The sequence below is a fragment of the Crinia signifera genome, chromosome 7, assembly GCF_055691185.1.
Source record: "Crinia signifera chromosome 7, ASM5569118v1, whole genome shotgun sequence".
NCBI classification, from domain to species: Eukaryota; Metazoa; Chordata; class Amphibia; order Anura; family Myobatrachidae; genus Crinia; species Crinia signifera.
Genome location: NC_139223.1, coordinates 194,731,658 through 194,744,819, shown reverse-complemented (window position 1 = coordinate 194,744,819; position 13,162 = coordinate 194,731,658). Strand labels below are relative to the sequence as shown.

General features: G+C 44.2%; 1 long non-coding RNA gene across 2 annotated transcripts; it reads left to right on the top strand.

The window, feature by feature from the left end:
* Nucleotides 1-32: 32 nt before the first annotated feature.
* LOC146021019 (uncharacterized) lies at nucleotides 33-11,474 on the top strand. 2 transcript variants are annotated; one of them, XR_014450863.1, is made up of 3 exons: nucleotides 33-383; nucleotides 6,652-6,731; nucleotides 11,300-11,474. It is a non-coding gene; the product is annotated as an uncharacterized LOC146021019 (long non-coding RNA). The 2 variants fall into 2 exon arrangements; XR_014450864.1 differs by having other exon boundaries at nucleotides 33-398.
* Nucleotides 11,475-13,162: the final 1,688 nt, after the last annotated feature.

Below are 13,162 nucleotides of genomic sequence, written 5' to 3'. Positions count from 1 at the left end.
GGGAGGAGGGGGAGCGGGCAGCACGGGAGGAGGGTTGGAGAGAGAGAGAGAGAGAGCTTCCCAAGGCGCGCCCCCGGACCGCTTCTTCTGCCTGCTGCGTCGTCCTCAGGACGCGGCCGCGGACACGATGTAGCCATCATCATCATCCATGATGATCCCAGAAGCTAGGCAGCAGCAACATGTGGCTGCCCAGTGCATGGCGCTGGGGATCTATAACTCCCAGCATGCTCTGCCGCCTGGGGGATACAAGTGCCCACACACAGCAGCTGGCCGGGCACAGTATATACAGTGTGTTATGCAGGCAGATGGCAGGCTCTTTCTTGCCCAATGCAGGGTCGTGCAGGGTGACAGCCACTGGAAGTAATGGTACCCCTACCCATAAGGTGTGTGCACACACGGTGAGAGTCCCTTGCTATTCGACTTATGCAATCTTTGCCAACTGTACTATTTACATACAATTCATGCAATCTACATTCGATTTGCACTATATAGTCATCGCAGCCCTGTCTATCTGGGTTTCGATTTGTGCTGTCCCGGGAGCGTGCGTCGGTATCGCAAGGTAAAAAACCTGTGCGATCCGCATATGATCTGCGTACGATTTTGACTATACATCTAATGTCAAATCTCACCGTGTGTACACATTGAGCGAGGTTATGCGATATCGCGCTGAGATTTCCATTGAAGCTCCCCGTGCAATAAATCACATTTCCACTTTTTAGCATTTGATTTGGATGCAATTAATTGCATGCCCCTTGCGACCTGAAATGGGGTAATTAGGGCTGGGCTATCTGGGGGTATACAAACTACATGCGATTGCACTTGTGAAAAGTGCCTTATTGTATGTGACTTACTTCCGATCCATTGCACGGTCCCGTGGGTATTGGAATGGATGCAGAGATCGTCATGGCTGCCACAAGTATGTGTTGTAACGTATGCGATCCTAGCTGCCGGGGAGCCTGCCGGGTCTCCGATGTGCAGTTGCCGAGGTGGCCTCGCATGCAATACCTCGGCGTAGTGTATGGGTGCCTTAAGAGCAATGACCCATCATTAAAAGGTGCTTTATGTACAAAACACAGGATGTCACACACAGTGTTTGATGGTCTTTTGTAGTCTTTTTTTCAATTGTTTTGGATTTTTCTAAAAACCTTATTCTAGTTGACACGCAGCGATGTGAAGCCTGCCCACCCTTCACAGTGCAAATTCATCTGCACAGCTGTGAATGGATGTTTTGCATAAACATGCATTCGCAACCTATGAGGCAACACCCACATCATTTCATGATCGCCGACTATCGAATGATGTGGTGAGTACACGCAAAACTAAGCATTCCCATAGGCAAGCCCCGCGCCCACACTGTTGTGTGCAAGCGCCCGGAGAACACTTCGCTGTGACCTCTAGCACACAGCGCATGCACGTGTGCATAAATGCGCATGACAAAAACATTGCGCTCCCATGCACTATTGATTAAATAATAAAAAAAGTCGATGTGCATTATGTCGACAGGGCAAACGTTCGACAAAACAAGATGTTGACATGAGGGGTTTTTAAGCTTTTCCGTTTCTGTGTCAACGTAGGATGACACTGATCATCTACTATATATATATATATATATATATATATATATATATATAGTACACTTACACCCCCCCCCCCCCCCCCCCCCACTGCGGAAGGAGTCCAAACCGGCACACGAGTAGTGAAGAAAAAGATGTGGTTTATTCCATAAGTACAAGAGTTATAACAGCGGTCCCGACAGCTGTTTCAACTGGGTCCTACCAGTCTTCATCAGGGGCGCCCGAATGAAGCAGAATCCCCCCTAAGGGCCTAAATCAGATATGATCACATGTCTGCTAATTTTAGGAGCCCTACGATCGAGTATTTGCCGCCCTGCAAAAGTGAAATCCTGCCCCAGCAGGCCTGCAATTTGCTTAGCTGGGCTTGCGAAAAAAATCACAGAACTGCGATTGGCTGCAAATCCATTTCTAATACCCCGTTCTCACTGCAGGCAAATTTCCGGGTCTAGCATGTCGACCCGGGAATTTGCCTTTTAACACAGGTTTTTCTACAGTGTGAACGGGTCGCATACCCGGATCTCATACACGGGTAAAACCCTTCTTTTTACCCGTGTTTGAGATCCGGGTATGCAGACACAGGTTGACCCGTTCACACTGCAGAAAAACCCATGTTAAAAGGCAAAATACCAGGTAGAACTTCTTCACCCAGGAATTTGCCTTGCAGTGAGAATGGGGGTCCGTCCCTGCAGTCCCCAGCATTTTAATGCCGGAGAAAAGCCGTGTATTTCCCACTGGCAGTGAGAACATAAGTTTAAGTTATTATTCCATTGTGTGCAGTCTGTGGGTAGCCCAGGAATTACTCGGCGGCTGCGATAGAAACAGGCTGATCGGGCCTGGAGCTGACATCACACAACTTCCCCTCAAATACCTGGGCACCTCTGCATTTTCCCTGACACTCTCAGAGAACAGCTTTATTTATTCCCCCGTCCCCTTTTTATTTATTTATTGCTCCTTTTTTATCTCTGAATCAGGCCCATGATGGTCACTAAAAATGAACAATATTTTAATAGTGAAATATTATTATTGAAAATGCACACAATACTTCTATGTATTCCTGGTAACATTTTTATTTATTACAATATTTTATATTCGTGCATCACAACAAAGTGAATTATGTTACTTTGCGATATCAGATCTGTGACATCAGAAAATTTGTACCCTGTTTTAATCAACATCGTAACAAGACATATATTCTTAATTTTCAATACATTAACATTGTATTGTGATCAATTTTCTTTATATTGTTGGCTGCTACTCTTTGCACATTTTAACAGTTGCCAAGGTGACTGGTAATGCTTGTGCAAATATGGGAGCTTCTTCAGGAGAAGGATTACGAGGCAGATGCACTGTATCAATTATCGGCCTTATGGCTCATAAAGCATACCTCCCAACTTCTGTCAATGTGAAGTAGGGACACTCACGCGGCCAGAAAGGGGGCATTGCCTATGCTAATGAGGCCACGGCATATGCAAATTATCAGTGATTAGGCCATGCCCCCGTTTTTCCCATCTGCGGCGCTCAATAGACGCACAGGGTGAGATTTAATAGGATGAGAGATTCAGAAAGTGAGAGATTTGGTAAGAAATCTCCAGTTTTTTTAAAGCGGCAATCATTTACAACCTGTCTGATTTTGCAGTGTAAATGATTGCCGCTTTACCAAATCTCTCACTTTTTGAATATCCCATCCTATTAAATCTCACCCACAGTGTCTATTCATTAGGCTGAGTGTACTCCCAACTGCCTCCCCCCCCGACACCCAACCCCCGCCGCGGGACAGTGCCGGCCCTGGGAGGGAAGTGCGACTGTCCCAAAAAATCAGGACAGTCCAGCAAAAAACGGGACAGTTGGGAGGTATGCATAAAGTATCATTTGTTACTGTTATTAATCACAACAATAAGAAGTTATGTTTTGAGAAGTATGTAATATAAATGTATTAATAATGTTCAACAGGAAAAATGTTTTAACACAGCGGTAATGCAAAGGGGGTTATTCAGACTTGATCGCTGGGCTGCTAATTTGCAGAGCCCCGCGGTCAGGTAATCACTGCACAATCCCCAGTGTGTGCAGTCTGTGCGTAGCCCAGGACATACTCGGCCAGTGCAATAGGAACAGGCAGATCGGGGGCGGAGCTGACGTCACATGTCTTCCCCACAAACACTTGGGCATGCCTGTCCGGTTACCACCCCCAAACGCCGGCATCATGTCACTCAACTTGCCTACGGCCAGCGATAAAAAGTATCAGGATTTCATAGCAGGGTGGCCTTTTCATGTGTCATTCATTACCACGTCCACCTTTTTTCAATGTCAATCTAATCCATGTTGACCTTTTTCACGTGCTGACCTATTGCCTGCCAACCAATAGTGGTCGACCTACTGACTGTCGACCTATCAGCTGGAACCACAGCACAATGTGGGGGAAATTTACTAAGATGGGAATTCTACTTCACATGGGATGTTGCTATAGGCAACCAATCAGAATCTACTTATTTAGCACCCTCTAAAAGATAGTAGACATGATCTGATTGGTTGCCCATAGCAACATCTCATGTGAAGTCTTATTCCCATCTTAGTAAATTTCCCCCTTTGTGTGGTGAATGTGTGAAGCTTGGAGAAGTGGTATCTGTCCCTATAGAGAACATTAGGGTAGATGTATGAAGCAGTGATAAGGGAGGAAAAGTGATAAAAGTGTCTGGTACTTTATCAGCGACCAATCAGCTCCTTACTGTCCCTTTTTAAACCCAGCCTACAACTTAACAGTCAGGAGCTGATTGGCCAGTGATAAAGTACCAGACACATTGGGGCAGGTGTATTAAGCCTTAACAAGAGATAAATGCAAGGGTGATAAAGAGAGATAAACGTCCAGCCAATCAGCTCCTTACTTACTTTTTTCAAACACAGCCTGTAACATGGCAGTTAGCAGGTGATTGGCTGGACGTGGATCTCTCTTTATCACCCTGGGATTTATCTCTTGTTAAGGCTTAATACATCTGCCCCTTTATCACTTCTCCTCCATTATAACGGCTTCATACTTCTACCCCATTATGTGCAAGGTGATAATGCACCAGCCAATCAGCTGCAATATGTAAATTGACAGATGGAGCTAATTGGCTGGAGCATTATCACCTTGCACAAAACATTCTTTATGGGGATAGATACCAGTTCTCTAGCGTCACACATTTACCCCTGTGCTAGATCAAGCTCAGTGCGTGTGGGCTCCTATGGGATCAGGAGGTCAGCTTGACAAATATTAAACAGCACATAAGATAAGATATGAGCATTTGATCCCAACCATTGTAGATGTGCTCAGTGGCGGGCTGGGCCGGGTGGCAGGATGCCATATGCCCCCCGGGCCGCTTCATCAGTTAGTACTGAGGGGTCGGCCGCCTGGTGGTCCACCGAGGATTGCTACATCCTCTGTTCAGCACTGCAGCACCGTCCGTGGCTTTAAGAACATGGCCGCCGGCCTCCTGCACTGAGGACATATCACAGACAGTGCAGGAGGCCACTAGAGGGCAGGCTGTGGGCGGGACGAGATGCCAGCAGTGCATCACACGGCACCCTACTTCCGGCGGCCGGCCTATGCGTCCAGCCGTCCACCTCCCCCCTGCAACAGAGCCTCTGTGTCCGCCCGGCGGTGGTGGAGCGCCCAGACTTACAGTAGGTAATAGCATCTGTACAGGCCGGGAGAACAGGACTGAGGAGAAGCCTGTGATGTCCTGACTCCTCACCTGTTATTATGAAGGGGGAGTAGCCTGTGGTGTCCAGTTACAATGCAGGGGGAGCAGCCTGTGGTGTCGTTATTATGCAGGGGGAGTAGCCTGTGGTGTCCTTTTATTATGAAGGGGGAGTAGCCTGTGTTGTCCAGTTATAATGCAGGGGGAGCAGCCTGTGGTGTCGTTATTATGCAGGGTGAGTAGCCTGTGGTGTCCTTTTATTATGAAGGGGGAGTAGCCTGTGGTGTCCAGTTATAATGCAGGGGCAGCAGCCTGTGGTGTCGTTATTATGCAGGGGGAGTAGCATGTGGTGTCCTTTTATTATGAAGGAGGAGTAGCCTATGCTGTCCAGTTATAATGCAGGGGCAGCAGCCTGTGGTGTCCAGTTATTATGCAGGGGGAGTATCCTGTGGTGTCCTGTTATTATGAAGGGGTAGTAGCCTGTGGTGTCCTGTTATTATGAAGGTTGAGCAGCCTGTGGTGTCGTTATTACGCAGGGGGAGCAGTCGGAGGTTTCCAGTTATTATGCAGGGGGAACAGCCAGTGGTGTTCTCTTATTATGCAGGGGGAACAGCCAGTGGTGTTCTCTTATTATGCAGGGAGAGCAGCCTTTAGTGTCCTACTGTTATTATGCAGGGGAGCAGCCCGTGGTGTTCTGGTTTCTTATAGTAGAGGAGCAGTCTGTGGGTCCTGTTGTTGTTGTTATTATACAGGGCCAGTGCTCTGGTCTTGCCCCCCAGGCTAGAGGTTGCCAGCCAGCCCCTGGATGTGCTATCAGCTAATACTCCTGCAAAGGACCTGCATACACACCAATATAAATGTCAGTGTCTTCACCTGATATTGGTGCTTGGACCATGGATTGTATTGGTGTGTACTCCGCTCTATAGCTACAGATCTAGGGCGGGATGTTCTAACACCCGCTGCCCATTATCGCCGGGCATCCCATTATTAATAACCACATATGCTCTAACATATGCGGTTATTAACACAAGGGACACTGCGGAGGGGGGTAGAGCATACAGAAATGCGGTAAAAACCTTAATAACGGGGTTTTTTACCGCATTTCTGTGTTAGAGAATCGCCCCCCCCCCTAGTGTTTTTTATGGTTGGACATGAAGTCACATGTTCACGCCCTCCTTTGACAATTGTTCACCGCCTATTCTGCACTATTGGCAAATGCCTTTAGAGTTTCTCTAATGCATTGGGTGTGTCTGCTATTTCAAAGTCTTCGGTTTTATTGTGTTGTTATATTTTTTCTAAAGATTGCCCCTAATTGCTTATTGCATTTTTAAACAGTTTCTCATTTTAGGTATTGGATGATAAGTTCAAAAGCAAAATGCACATCTTATGTCTTTGTTTTAAAGGTTAATTAAAGGGTGATTGGAGAAATGGACAACATCAATCAGAGACGGAAGCCATCCAGCCTGCAATACAGCATCTTGAGGTAGACAAATGAAGAGCTTACAAATGAAATATATAATCTCACGTCTTCCGTATAACTGAGCCATTGTCTATCTTGGGATGGCCATCGACCATCGATGTTTTGCCATCATCGATGGTTTATGGCGATGTTGAATTCTTTTGCCATCGATGTGGGAGAACCAGATGGTTTCGCTACATCGTTGGCAAAGGAAAACAGACGTTTCTTTTTTTTTTTTTTCGTGTGTCAGGACACAGAGCATAGTTCCACCCCTGACACCCAGAAGCCCCACCCCCACATTGTTATTGGCCCTTCGTGCCGTCTCAGTCAAAGATAATGGCTAACCAGCGATAGCTAAAAACTATCAATGGTTATCCATCACATAGTTTATGACTATCGTTGACTAGGTGCAGAATCGCCATCGATGGCGACTGCCCCGATGGCCTTCCCTACGTCTATCTCTAAAAAATTTTTGCTCATTATTTGTACAGCTAAACGCTGCGGCTGTTTGTGGCTTGTATGGCATAATGTTCAGCATGAAATAAGGTGCCAAGAAACTGTTCTCTCTTTAAAAATAAATTATGCATTGACAGTAATCTACCTGTATTATTTGTGTGTCATGGATTTAAAAGCATTTATTTATACAGACTACTAAAAGCACGATAATGGAGCTAGATGTATATAACTCTGGATAAAACTCTTATTTTTTATAGCATCTGCACTGTGCTTTTCTTTACATCAAAGAGCTGATAACAGTGGTCTGTTTATATTGTTTAAGGTGAAGTTGCATAACTTTGCTATACAGAGTAGTGCTCGGATCTTGAGGGCAGCTGAGAAGTCAGGCGCCGGTGGCCATGATTTGTGTCACATGGGGTGTGTGCATACTTGCCTACTTGCCTACTTTTATTGTCGCATCTCCAGGAGGAAGCCGGAGAGGCAACACGTCAGGGGGGTGGGGACAAGGCTGACACCAGCCCAGCCCGCTGTCCTGGGTGGGTGCACCCAGCAATTCCACTATTCGCAGAAGCAACCAGGACACCCCTTATAGTTCCAGCGGTGTTTCAATGATTACAACAAAATTTGAGCCCCTCGTTCAGTTTAATTCATTTACTTTTTCTGGAAGCTTACATCGCGCAAACCTCCAGTTTTATTGAACTATTTCAGGAAGATATACCATCAACAGAATTGGAGAGCATAGTGCTGCAAAGTGACCTTTCCAGTGAAAAACATTACTCTGGATCCACTATTTGGCCTCTTCTACCGAAACATAAATATCCGATTCCGCTTTGTGGGAAATGTTAGTTCTGCTTGACTTGCTTGTGAGTCTTCCTTTTCAACAATGAAAGATCATATACAGGATGACTGAAGATGATGTTGACAATTGTGTTAGAATGGGAGCTTCGGGTTACCTGCCAGACATTCAAACAATCATAGAGAATGTGGAGTGCCAGCCATCGCATTACAATATTGCCTGTTCTCAAACTTTATTTACAAATTGCAAAAATACAGATGTGTCCACATGCATCTAGCCTCCTTGCGTGGTAAACAGCCCCTCTAGTGGCGTGACTTGGTAGTGCAGAACATCTCTGCGCTGTGCAACTTTTTCCATTAATATGAGTCTTATTTGCAAAGTGATGGCAATAGAACACACAAACAAGTTATGCTGTTTAAAATGATATGTGGCACGACTATATTCTGTGCGGTATCTGGGTAGCTACATCAACCGTCAATAGGTAAATGCCAACAGTGGTCAGGTCATGTTGAGGGTTTCGGGGACCTTTTGTTAAATTCAACCTTGTACACGTCAACCTTTTGGTGTTGCCCTAATGACTGTCAACCTAGACATTGTCTGTAATACCCCTTTTACACCAGCAAGTCTGATCGTACCCAGGATTTTAGACCTGGCTCTAATCAGGATGCGACGCGGCTTGAAGACCCCTTTTACATTGCCCCCGCCACCCGGCATAGTGCCAGGGCGGGTGATGTCACCGGAAGTCGGTTCTGAGCCGGCGCTGGGAGATGAGAGCAACTCCCAGTGCGGCCTATTGTCAAAATAGGGAGAAATACTGCAACCGTTGCTCCATCAGATGTCTGCACCAAAACTGCTCCACTAGAGACCACCAGGACCCAGAAGCCACGTTAGGAGATGTCACTACTATCGGGAGCACTGCTAGACCTCCAAGAAGGATTTATCAGCATTCTCTAATGTCGACATTTCATCAGTGTGCCTATGGTGACTGTCAACATGCTGCATGTTGACCTTTGGACCATTTGACATACTCCTGCTGCCATTATGAATGTCCACATTACAGTATATACCACAGCATATTTACAAAGTGGCGGGTCTTAAAAGCCACCAAGTGTCCACAGTTTTGGCCACAGTATTAAAACCACAATGGTGTTTCATGCACAGCACACTTAGTTGTGCATTTAATTATTTTGCAGCCAAACCCATTATCATTGGTCGCCACTTCAACAAATATATACCTGGATGTGCTTCCTGTTTGAGCCATCAGTCCTTCATAGCCCATATCATGTATTACAAGTGTTTGACAATACGGAATTGTCGAGTACGTGACTTTCTAGACATGTTGATTCAGCAAGAATCACACGGAACGATGACTTTTTCAAAAGCGAGTTGCAGCAAGCTGTAGCAGGTAACGCAATGCAGTGTGCTGGACACAGGTTACACAACCACGCATCCTGGAGAAGGCAAGATCTACATTCCAATGCAAGTCACTTATTTTCCTCATAAAAATACAGTGGGTGTATGGAGAATGTATGCATAGAATTTAACAAAAGAGAATGGTTTGTCCCCATTCTATAATGTCAAAATTTCCTCAGTGTGCACATCGACATGCTGCATTTTGACACAACACATCTTAATGATCTGAATCTTATAGTTAGAGACTGCATAATGAAATTTTAGGAATTAAAGCATCTGTCGCTAGGGCATATACTACTACGATGTGAACCTAGGCGAATGCCTAGGGCACTATTGTCCCTGAAGCATCCCAACAAGTAGCGCCGGCAGCTGACATGGAATTGAGGGGTAGCTGTATGAAGCAGTGATAAGGGATGAGAAGTGGTAAAGTGTCTGGTACTTTATGACCGGCCCATCAGCTCCTGACTGTTAAGTTATAGGCTGGGTTTAAAAATGAGTAGTCAGGAGCTGATTGGCCGGTGATAAAGTACCAGGCACTTTATCACTTCTCCTCCCTTATCACTGCTTCATACAGCTACCCCTAAGGTACAACAGAGATGTTCCCTTCAATGGCGCCTCTACAGAATAATATGTCCCTTAAGATGAGGGGACGATCCTCTTCTCCGTATTGAACAGATAAATTAAATATACCATACGTTCCTCCATGTCAAGGGGCATATCCTCTTCTCCAAATAATAGACAGCATATGACAGAATACCCTTATTCCAAAACGGTTATAACACTGGATAGTCCACAGTTACTCAGGATAATACCGGAAATAAATGAGAAAATGGTATATGGTGTAACACCATTTTATTTCATATAAACACACAGAAACATGGAACATGGAATGTAAAAAATGGCCAATTACCCAGATGGTGGAGAACCAGATAGAATAGTTTTCATAAGCGCATGAAAAACGAGGATAAACCCGGGATGCCTCCTCCAAATCAGGCTAGGCAGGCAATTGGTTCAAATCACATCCACAGTCCCATGTGATAGATGGCTTGAGCTCCAAACGCGTTTTCGACCGTCACTTCGGTCTTTCTCAAGGAGAGTGTCTCTAGTGAAGCCCAGAATGGATTTTAAGATGACATTAGCCAATCCCAGACAAATCCAACATGATTTACACATTGTATTTAACCAATAAAGAAAAGCATCAAAATAACATCAAATAGAAAAAGAGAGACAATGCCCATATCTGCCCCGGCGATCAACGTCTTAAATCACTTCCGGTGCACGCACTATCCTTCCGGCGTGGCTTGCCGCCTGGACCGGAACTCGCATCATGCTCCGGCAATGTTGCTTCCGGCGGAAGAAGAAGGGCACTACGTACAATTTTCTTTTTAATGGTGGGTGCTTTTCTGTATATAAATTTTGGGTGATCAGGTAAAATTTTCCCCAATATGGGGTCTTTCTTTAAGATCCCCCAATTCTTTTTAAAGGATCCTTCTAAAATTTTACATTGAGCATTAAAACCAGTAATAAAAGCTAATGCGTGTTCATCAGCTAGGTTTGGTTGCCGTATCTCTCAACAGATCACTCCTATTAATCTCACTGGTATCATTAACCTTTTTATCAATAAAAATCAGAATTATAACCACTACTTAAAAATCTTTTGCCCATTTTATCAGATTGTTCATGAAAAATAGTATCATCCGTGCAGTTTCGTCTTAACCTCTTAAACTATCCACCCCCCCGGAATCGCATCAAGCCATTGGACTTGATGGCAACTGTCACGTTGTATATACAATTGTGAATCAGTGGGCTTTATGAAGGTCTTTGGTTTAATACTACTATCTTTAATAAATACGGTTATATCTAAAAAGTCAATCGTGGTTTTACTTATATTAAAACTCAAATCAATATTTCTATCATTCTCATTTAGGTGGCTGCAAAAAGGGTAAGATCATCCTCTGTCCCATTCCAAAAGAAGATAACATCGTCGATGTATCTTTTCCAGGTCACCAGGTTCGCCCCATAAGCATTATTTGACCACACTGGATCTTGCTCCCATTGGCTCATGAAGATATTTGCGTAACTTGGAACGAACCTGGTGCCCATTGCAGTACCTGTTCTCTGCAAATAAAAACCATCTTCAAATAAAAAATAATTGTTATTTAATATAAAATCGATCCCTTCAACCAGGAAAGCCTAAAGACCTGGACTTAAAGTGCAGGTACATAAAAAACTTTTTATGGCTGAGAGTCCCATCTTGTGGTCAATAATGGTATATAGGGACTTCTGCAGTGACCATGATGAGACCCTCATTATATGGTATGGTGGGAAGAATACTTAAAAGGCTCTTAGTGTCTCTCAAATGTGAACAATTAGTTAAAACCAGGGGTTGGAGATAAAAATCAATAAATTCAGAGAGGTTGGCAGTAACAGAATTTGTACCTGACATTATAGGCCTATTGGGAGGATGGGTGACACTTTTATTGACTTTTGGTAATAAATAAATGGCGGGTACTGAGGGTTCCTCATTATAAAGGAATTTCACATTATTATCAGCCAAAACTCCCTTTTGTTTAAATTTCTCTAAAAAGATTTTTAGTTTCTTTTGGATCCTCTCTGTAGGGTCTGTTCATAATTTTTGGTAAAAAGATCCATCCTATTTGTGATAATACCTCTCTCACATACCAAACTTTGTCCATTACCACATTTCCTCCTCCTTCTTCGACAGGTTTGATTATAATTGATTTATTTTCCCCAAAATTTATTTTTCCTTCAGAGATAAATTGTATTTCACATTCACCGGTTTAATATTTTTGATATCTTCCTGGACAAGACTACTAAAAGTGTCCAGGAAATTCCCCTTTACATGAGCAGGAAAAAAAAATGATTTAGGTTTAAATCTATTCTGTTCCATCTGTGGGACTATTTGTGTGAGATTTGGTGTCTCAGAATCTTTCTGAAGAAAAAACTTTTTAATACATAACTTTCTGATAAACTTATGTACGTCTACAAAGGTCTCAAATTTCGGGACATATTTTAGACCCTTTTGTAAAACCTTCAATTCCAATGTGGATAATACATGGGAACTAATGTTGAAAATTTGAATCTACCCCTACAGGCCTTAGTCGGCATGGATTGCTAATTAGAGAAAAAAGTCACCCCCAGAAAGAAAGAATTGCACCCATTGCAAAATTGGGAATGCATCACAAATAGCCATGCATCACAGATCCATTTGCAAAACCCAAAACATCATTTTTTTTCCATCTGCACCAGTCTAAGGGCTTATACAAATCTGCTAAGGAACCAGGCTGGAAGTGGTCATCGCTGACATCAGAGACCCACCCAAAAACTACCTGGGCACACCAGCGTTTTCACAATCACACCCAGAAAAGACCACGTGTCTGTCTCTAAATGCCGGCTTCCAGTCAATCAACCTGCGACTGCTATGCATATGGATATTTATTCGCAATATGCACATGCACAATGCGAACACTGCGCATGCGGTCAGACTGCAAAGAATTGGTTGGACTGCAGATGCTCCTATAAGCGGTCCATGCTGAATTGGGCTTTAAACCTGCAATGCTGTTGTACATATCGGGGCTTTTGGCAAATTTTGCTTTTCAGCCATATGTTCCTACAATGTGGTCGATTTGGACATATTTGTTGCTTAGGCGCTCTTACATGCTCATCTACCCCCTGACACTGTCTAATATTAGGCAGTGCGTAGAGCAATGGCACGGGAGACCACGATTGGCTCACCGTTACCCTCTTGAATTTTAAAAATGGCAAGCTC